Below are 9,496 nucleotides of genomic sequence, written 5' to 3' on the forward strand. Positions count from 1 at the left end.
GCTTTGGATCACGTAATCACTTAGATGATTAGAGAGATGTCTATCTAAGTGGGAGTTCTTAAGTAATATGATTAATTGAACTTAAATTTATCATGAACTTAGTCCTGATAGTATTTTGCAAATTATGTTGTAGATCAATAGCTCGCGTTGTTGCTTCCCTGTGTTTATTTTTTGTTCCTAGAGAAAAATTATGTTGAAAGATGTTAGTAGCAAAGATGCGGATTGGATCCGTGATCTGAGGATTATCCTCATTGCTGCACAGAAAAATTATGTCCTTGATGCACCGCTAGGTGACAGACCTATTGCAGGAGCAGATGCAGACGTTATGAACGTTTGGCTAGCTCAATATGATGACTACTTGATAGTTTAGTGCACCATGCTTAACGGCTTAGAATCGGGACTTCAAAGACGTTTTGAACGTCATGGACCATATGAGATGTTCCAGGAGTTGAAGTTAATATTTCAAGCAAATACCCGAGTTGAGAGATATGAAATCTCCAACAAGTTCTATAGCAAAAAGATGGAGGAGAATCGCTCAACTAGTGAGCATGTGCTCAGATTGTCTGGGTACTACAATCGCTTGAATCAAGTGGGAGTTTATCTTCCAGATAAAATAGTGATTGACAGAATTCTCTAGTCACCATCACCAAGTTAGTAGAACTTCGTGATGAACTATGGTATGCAAGGGATGACGAAAGTAATTCCCGAGCTCTTCGTGATGCTGAAATCGACGAAGGTAGAAATCAAGAAAAACATCAAGTGTTGATGGTTGACGAGACCACTTCAAGTGTTGATGGTTGACGAGACCGCTAGTTTCAAGAAAAGGGCAAAGGGAAAAAGGGGAACTTCAAAAAGAACGGCAAGCAAGTTGCTGCTCAAGTGAAGAAGCCTAAGTCTGGTCCTAAGCCTGAGACTAAGTGCTTCTACTGCAAAGGGACTGGTCACTGGAAGCGGAACTACCCCAACTATTTGGTGGATAAGAAGGATGGCAAAGTGAACAAAGGTATATTTGATATACAGATTATTGATGTGTACTTTACTAGTGTTTATAGCAATCCCTCGGTAATTGATACTGGTTCAGTTGCTAAGAGTAGTAACTCGAAACGGGAGTTGCAGAATAAACAGAGACTAGTAAAAGTGAACAAAGGTATATTTGATATACAGATTATTGATGTGTACTTTACTAGTGTTTATAGCAACCCCTCGGTAATTGATACTGGTTCAGTTGCTAAAGAGTAGTAACTCGAAAACGGGAGTTGCAGAATAAACAGAGACTAGTAAAAGGCGAGGTGACGATGTGTGTTGGAAGTAGTTCCAAGATTGATATGATCATCATCGCACACTCCCTGTACTTTCGGGATTAGTGTTGAAACTAAATAAGTGTTATTTGGTGTTTGCGTTGAGCATGAATATGATCTGATCATGTTTATTGCAATACGGTTATTCATTTAAGTTAGAGAACAATTGTTGTTCTGTTTACATGAATAAAACCTTTATGGTCATACACACCAACGAAAATGGTTTGTTGGATCTCGATCGTAGTGATACACATATTCATAATATTGAAGCCAAAAGATGCAAAGTTAATAATGATAGTGCAACTTATTTGTGGCACTGCCGTTTAGGTCATATTGGTGTAAAGCGCATGAAGAAACTCCATACTGATGGGATTTTGGAATCACTTGATTATGAATCACTTGATGCTTGCGAACCGTGCCTCATGGGCAAGATGACTAAAACGCCGTTCTCCGGAACTATGGAGAGAGCAACAGATTTGTTGGAAATCATACATACAGATGTATGTGGTCCGATGAATATTGAGGCTCGTAGCAGGTATCATTATTTTCTGACCTTCACAGATGATTTGAGCAGATATGGGTATATCTACTTGATGAAACACAAAGTCTGAAACATTTGAAAAGTTCAAAGAATTTCAGAGTGAAGTGGAAATCATCGTAACAAGAAAATAAAGTTTCTACGATCTGATCGTAGAGGAAAATATTTGAGTTACGAGTTTGGCCTTCAGTTAAAACAATGTGAAATAGTTTCACTACTCACGCCACCTGGAACACCACAGTGTAATGGTGTGTCCGAACGTCATAACCGTACTTTATTGGATATAGTGCAATCTATGATGTCTCTTACCAATTTACCACTATCGTTTTGGGGTTATGCATTAGAGACAGCTGCATTCACGTTAAATAGGGCACCATCAAAATCCGTTGAGACGACGCCTTATGAACTGTGGTTTGGCAAGAAACCAAAGTTGTCGTTTCTTAAAATTTTGGGGTTGCGATGCTTATGTGAAAAAGTTTCATCCTGATAAGCTCAAACCCAAATCGGAGAAATGTGTCTTCATAGGATACCCAAAGGAGACAGTTGGGTACACCTTCTATCACAGATCCGAAGGCAAGACATTCGTTGCTAAGTATGGATCCTTTCTAGAGAAGGAGTTTCTCTCGAAAGATGTGAGTGGGAGGAAAGTAGAACTTGATGAGGTAACTGTACCTGCTCCCTTATTGGATCACAGAAATCTGTTCCTGTGACTTCTACACCAATTAGTGAGGAAGTTAATGATGATGATCATGTAACTTCAGATCAAGTTACTACCAAACCTCGTAGGTAAACCAGAGTAAGATCCGCACCAGAGTGGTACGGTAATCCTGTTCTGGAGGTTATGTTACTAGACCATGACGAACCTACGAACTATGAAGAAGCGATGGTGAGCCCAGATTCCGCAAAATGGCTTGAGGCCATGAAATCTGAGATGAGATCCATGTATGAGAACAAAGTGTGGACTTTGGTTGACTTGCCCGATGATCGGCAAGCAATTGAGAATAAATGGATTGTCAAGAGGAAGACGGACGCTGATAGTAGTATCACTATCTACAAAGCTAGAATTGTCGCAAAAAGGTTTTCGACAAGTTCAAGATGTTGACTACGATGAGAGTTTCTCACTCGTATCTATGCTTAAGTCTGTCCGAATCATGTTAGCAATTGCCGCATTTTATGAAATCTGGCAAAGGGATAAACAAAACTGCATTCCTTGATGGATTTATTAAAGAAGAGTTGTATATGATACAACCAGAAGGTTTTGTCAATCCTAAAGGTGCTAACAAAATATGCAAGCTCCAGCGATCCATCAATGGACTGGTGCAAGCATCTCGGAGTTGGAATATACGCTTTGATAAGTTGATCAAAGCATATAGTTGTATACAGACTTGCGGTGAAGCCTGTATTTACAAGAAAGTGAGTGGGAGCACTACAGCATTTCTGATAAGTATATGTGAATGACATATTGTTGATCGGAAATAATGTAGAATTATTCTGCAAAGCATAAAGGAGTGTTTGAAAGGAGTTTTTCAAAGATAGACCTCGGTGAAGCTGCTTACATATTGAGCATCAAGATCTATAGAGATAGATGAAGACGCTTGATAAGTTTTTCAATGAGTACATACCTTAACAAGATTTTGAAGTAGTTCAAAATAGAACAGTCAAAGAAAAGAGTTCTTGCCTGTGTTACAAGGTGTGAAATTGAGTAAAGACTCAAAGCCCGACCACGGCAAAAGATAGAAAGAGAATGAAAGTCATTCCCTATGCCTTGGCCATAGGTTCTATAAAGTATGCCATGCTGTGTACCAGATCTATTGTATACCCTACACTGATTTTGGCAAGGGAGTACAATAGTGATCTAGGAGTAGATCACTGGACAGCGGTCAAAATTATCCTTACTGGAATAAGGATATGTTTCTCGATTATGGAAGTGACAAAAGGCTCGTCGTAAAAGGTTACGTCGATGCAAGTTTTGACACTAATCTAGATGACTCTAAGTCTCGGTCTAGATACATATTGAAAGTGGGAGCAATTAGCTAGAGTAGCTCCATGCAGAGCATTGTAGACATAGAAATTTGCAAAATACTTACGGATCTGAATGTGACAGACCCGTTGACTAAAATTATCTCACAAGCAAAACATGATCACACCTTAGTACTCTTTGGGTGTTAATCACATAGCGATGTGAACTAGATTACTGACTCTAGTAAACCCTTTGGGTGATGGTCACATGACGATGTGAACCATGGGTGTTAATCACATGGTGATGTGAACTATTCATGTTAAATCACATGGCGATGTGAACTAGATTATTGACTCTAGTGCAAGTGGGAGACTGAAGGAAATATGCCCTAGAGGCAATAATAAAGTTATTATTTATTTCCTTATATCATGATAAATGTTTATTATTCATGCTAGAATTGTATTAACCGGAAACATAATACATGTGTGAATACATAGACAAACAGAGTGTCACTAGTATGCCTCTACTTGACTAGCTCGTTAATCAAAGATGGTTATGTTTCCTAGCCATAGACATAAGTTGTCATTTGATTAACGAGATCACCTCATTAGGAGAATGACGTGATTGACTTGACCCATTCCGTTAGCTTAGCACCCGATCGTTTAGTATGTTGCTATTGCTTTCTTCATGACTTATACATGTTCCTCTGACTATGAGATTATGCAACTCCCGTTTACCGGAGGAACACTTTGTGTGCTACCAAACGTCACAACGTAAATGGGTGATTATAAAGGTGCTCTACAGGTGTCTCCAAAGGTACTTGTTGGGTTGGCGTATTTCGAGATTAGGATTTGTCACTCCGATTGTCGGAGAGGTATCTCTGGGCCCACTCGGTAATGCACATCACTATAAGCCTTGCAAGCATTGTGACTAATAAGTTAGTTGCGGGATGATGTGTTACGGAACGAGTAAAGAGACTTGCCGGTAACGAGATTGAACTAGGTATCGAGATACCGACGATCGAATCTCGGGCAAGTAACATACTGATGACAAAGGGAACAACGTATGTTGTTATGCGGTCTGACCGATAAAGATCTTCGTAGAATATGTGGGAGCCAATATGGGCATCCAGGTCCCGCTATTGGTTATTGACCGGAGACGTGTCTCGGTCATGTCTACATAGTTCTCGAACCCGTAGGGTCCGCACGCTTAAAGTTACGATGACAGTTTTATTATGAGTTTATGTATGTTGATGTACCGAAGGAGTTCGGAGTCCCGGATGAGATCGGGGACATGACGAGGAGTCTCGAAATGGTCGAGACGTAAAGATCGATATATTGGACGACTATATTCGGACTTCGGAAAGGTTCCGAGTGATTCGGGTATTTTTCGGAGTACCGGAGAGTTACGGGAATACGTATTGGGCCTTATTGGGCCATACGGGAAAGAAGAAAAAGGGCCTCAAGGGTGGCCGCACCCCTCCCCTTGGTCTGGTCCGAATTGGACTAGGGAAGGGGGGCGCCCCCTTCCTTCCTTCTCTTTTTCCCTTCCTCTTTTCCTATTCCATATGGGAGGTGGAATCCTACTAGGACTAGGGAGTCCTAGTAGGACTCCACACTTGGTGCGCCCCCTCCTAGGGCCGGCCTCCTCCTCCCTTGCTCCTTTATATACGGGGGCAGGGGCACCCCAGAGACACAACAATTGATCCTTGAGATCTTTTAGCCGTGTGCGGTGACCCCCTCCACCAAATTACACCTCGATAATATCATTGCGGAGCTTAGGCGAAGCCCTGCGTCGGTAGAACATCATCATCGTCACCACGCCGTCGTGCTGACGAAACTCTCCCTCAACACTCGGTTGGATCGGAGTTCGAGGGACGTCATCGAGCTGAACGTGTGTAGAACTCGGAGGTGTCGTACGTTCGGTACTTGATCGGTCGGATCGTGAAGACATACGACTACATCAACCGCGTTGTGATAACGCTTCCGCTGTCGGTCTACGAGGGTACGTGGACAACACTATCCCCTCTCGTTGCTATGCATCACCATGATCTTGCGTGTGCGTAGGAAGTTTTTTGAAATTACTACGTTCCCCAACAGCCTTGCCATGAGTTGGTCAAGGGGTACAATAGTGATCCGGGAATGGATCACATGACAGCGGTCGAACTTATCCTTAGTATCTAGTGGACTAAGGAATTTTCTCGATTATGGAGGTGAAAAGGGGTTCGTCGTAAAGGGTTACGTCGATGCGAACCTTGACACTAATCCAGATGACTCTGAGTAGTAAACCGGATTCGTATAGTAGAGCAGTTATTTGAAATGGCTCCAAGTAGCGCGTGGTAGCATCCACAAGATGACATAATATTCGTAAAGCACACACGGATCTGAAAGGTTCAGACCCGTTGACTAATAACCTCTCTCACAAGCATAACATGATCAAACCAGAACTCATTGAGTGTTAATCACATAGTGATGTGAACTAGATTGTTGACTCTAGTAAACTCTTTGGATGTTGGTCACATGGTGATGTGACCTATGAGTGTTAATCACATGGTGATGTGGACTAGATTATTGACTCTAGTGCAAGTGGGAGACTGTTGGAAATATGCCCTAGAGGCAATAATAAATAGGTTATTATTATATTTCCTTGTTCATGATAATCGTTTATTATCCATGCTAGAATTGTATTGATAGGAAACTCAGATACATGTGTGGATACATAGACAACACCATGTCCCTAGTAAGCCTCTAGTTGACTGGCTCGTTGATCAATAGATGGTTACGGTTTCCTGACCATGGACATTGGATGTCGTTGATAACGGGATCACATCATTAGGAGAATGATGTGATGGACAAGACCCAATCCTAAGCCTAGCGCAAGATCGTGTAGTTCGTTTGCTCAGAGCTTTTCTAATGTCAAGTATCATTTCCTTAGACCATGAGATTGTGCAAATCCCAGATACCGTAGGAATGCTTTGGGTGTACCAAACGTCACAACGTAACTGGGTGGCTATAAAGGTGCACTACAGGTATCTCCGAAAGTGTCTGTTGGGTTGGCACGAATCGAGACTGGGATTTGTCACTCCGTGTAAACGGAGAGGTATCTCTGGGCCCACTCGGTAGGACATCATCATAATGTGCACAATGTGACCAAGGAGTTGATCACGGGATGATGTGAGTTACGGAACGAGTAAAGAGACTTGCCGGTAACGAGATTGAACAAGGTATAGGGATACCGACGATCGAATCTCGGGCAAGTAACATACCGATAGACAAAGGGAATTGTATATGGGATTGATTGAATCCCCGACATCGTGGTTCATCCGATGAGATCATCGTGGAACATGTGGGAGCCAACATGGGTATCCAGATCCCGCTGTTGGTTATTGACCGGAGAACGTCTCGGTCATGTCTGCATGGTTCCCGAACCCGTAGGGTCTACACACTTAAGGTTTGATGACGCTAGGGTTATAGGGAAAGTATGTACGTGGTTACCGAATGTTGTTCGGAGTCCCGGATGAGATCCCGGACGTCACGAGGAGTTCCGGAATGGTCCGTAGGTAAAGATTTATATATGGGAAGTCCTGTTTTGGTCACCGGAAAAGTTTCGGGTGTTATCGGTAATGTACCGGGACCACCGGGAGGGTCCCGGGGGACCACCAAGTGGGGCCACCAGCCCCAGGAGGCTGCGTGGGCCAAGTGTGGGAGGGGACCAGCCCCAGGTGGGCTCGTGCGCCCCCCCACCAAGGCCCAAGGCGCATGGGAGAGTGGGAGGGGGCAAACCCTAGGTCCAGATGGGCCTTAAGGCCCACCCTAGTGGCGCCCCCCTCTCCTTCCCTTGGCCGCCCCCCTAGATGGGATCTAGGGCTGGCCGCCAGCCCTTAGGGTGGAAACCCTAGAGGGGGCGCAGCCCCCTCCCCCCCCCCTATATATAGTTGAGGTTTGGGGCTGCCCAAGACATGAGAACGTCTCTCTTTCGGCGCAGCCCTACCCCTCTCCCTCCTCCTCCTCTCCCGTGATGCTTGGCAAAGCCCTGCGGGATTGCCATGCTCCTCCACCACCACCACGCCGTCGTGCTGCTGCTGGATGGAGTCTTCCCCAACCTCTCCCTCTCACCTTGCTGGATCAAGGCGTGGGAGACGTCACCGGGCTGCACGTGTGTTGAACGCGGAGGCACCGTTCTTCGGTGCTTAGATCGGAATCAACCGCGATTTGAATCGCTATGAGTACGAATCCTTCATCCGCGTTCTTGCAACGCTTCCGCATCGCGATCTACAAGGGTATGTAGATCCACTCCCCTTTCCCTCGTTGCTAGAGTACTCCATAGATTGATCTTGGTGATGCGTACAAAATTTTGAATTTCTGCTACGTTCCCCAACAGCTTGGGTCCATGCTTTGGATTCTTCCCGGCAACTGGCTTACCGGGCGCGGCAACTCCCTTGCCGTCCTTCTTGAAGTTCTTCTTACGCTTGCCTTTCTTGAAACTAGTGGTTTTATTGACCATCAACACTTGATGTTCCTTTTTGATCTCCACCTCCGCTGATTTCAGCATTGAATATACCTCAGGAATGGTTTTCTCCATCCCCTGCATATTGAAATTCATCACAAAGCTCTTGTAGCTAGGTGGGAGCGACTGAAGGATTCTGTCAACGACCGCGTCATCCGGGAGATTAACTCCCAGCTGAGACAAGCGGTTGTGCAACCTAGACATTTTGAGTATGTGCTCGCTGACAGAACTATTCTCCTCCATCTTACAACTGTAAAACTTGTCGGAGACTTCATATCTCTCGACCCGGGCATGAGCTTGGAAAACCATTTTTAGCTCTTGTAACATCTCATAGGCTCCGTGCTGCTCAAAACATTTTTGGAGCCCTGGTTCTAAGCTGTAAAGCATGCCGCACTGAACCAGGGAGTAATCATCACTATGCGACTGCCAGACGTTCATAACGTCTTGAGTTGCTGGGAAAACAGGTGCTTCACCTAGCGGTGCTTCAAGGACATATGCTTTCTTGGCAGCTATGAGGATAATCCTTGGGTTACGGACCCAGTCCGTGTAGTTGCTACCATCGTCTTTTAGCTTGGTTTTCTCTAGGAATGCGTTGAAGTTGAGGGCAACATTAGCGTGGGCCATTTGATCTACAAGACATATTGCAAAGATTTTTAGACTATGTTCATGATAATTAAGTTCATGTAATCAAATTATTTAATGAACTCCCACTCAGATAGACATCCCTCTAGTCATCTAAGTGATACATGATCCGAGTCAACTAGGCCGTGTCCGATCATCACGTGAGACAGACTAGTCATCATCGGTGAACATCTTCATGTTGATCGTATCTTCTATACGACTCATGTTCGACCTTTCGGTCTTCCGTGTTCTGAGGCCATCTCTGTACATGCTAGGCTTGTCAAGTCAACCTAAGTGTATTGCGTGTGTAAATCTGGCTTACACCCGTTGTATGCGAACGTTAGAACCTATCACACCCGATCATCACGTGGTGCTTCGGAACAACGGACCTTAGCAACGGTGAACAGTTAGGTGGAACACTTTCTTGAAATTATTGCGAGGGATCATCTTATTTAAGCTACCGTCGTTCTAAGCAAATAAGATGTAAAAACATGATAAACATCACATGCAATCAAATAGTGACATGATATGGCCAATATCATTTTTTGCTCCTTTTGATCTCCATCTTCGGGG

The sequence above is a fragment of the Triticum aestivum genome, chromosome 2D, assembly GCF_018294505.1.
Source record: "Triticum aestivum cultivar Chinese Spring chromosome 2D, IWGSC CS RefSeq v2.1, whole genome shotgun sequence".
NCBI classification, from domain to species: Eukaryota; Viridiplantae; Streptophyta; class Magnoliopsida; order Poales; family Poaceae; genus Triticum; species Triticum aestivum.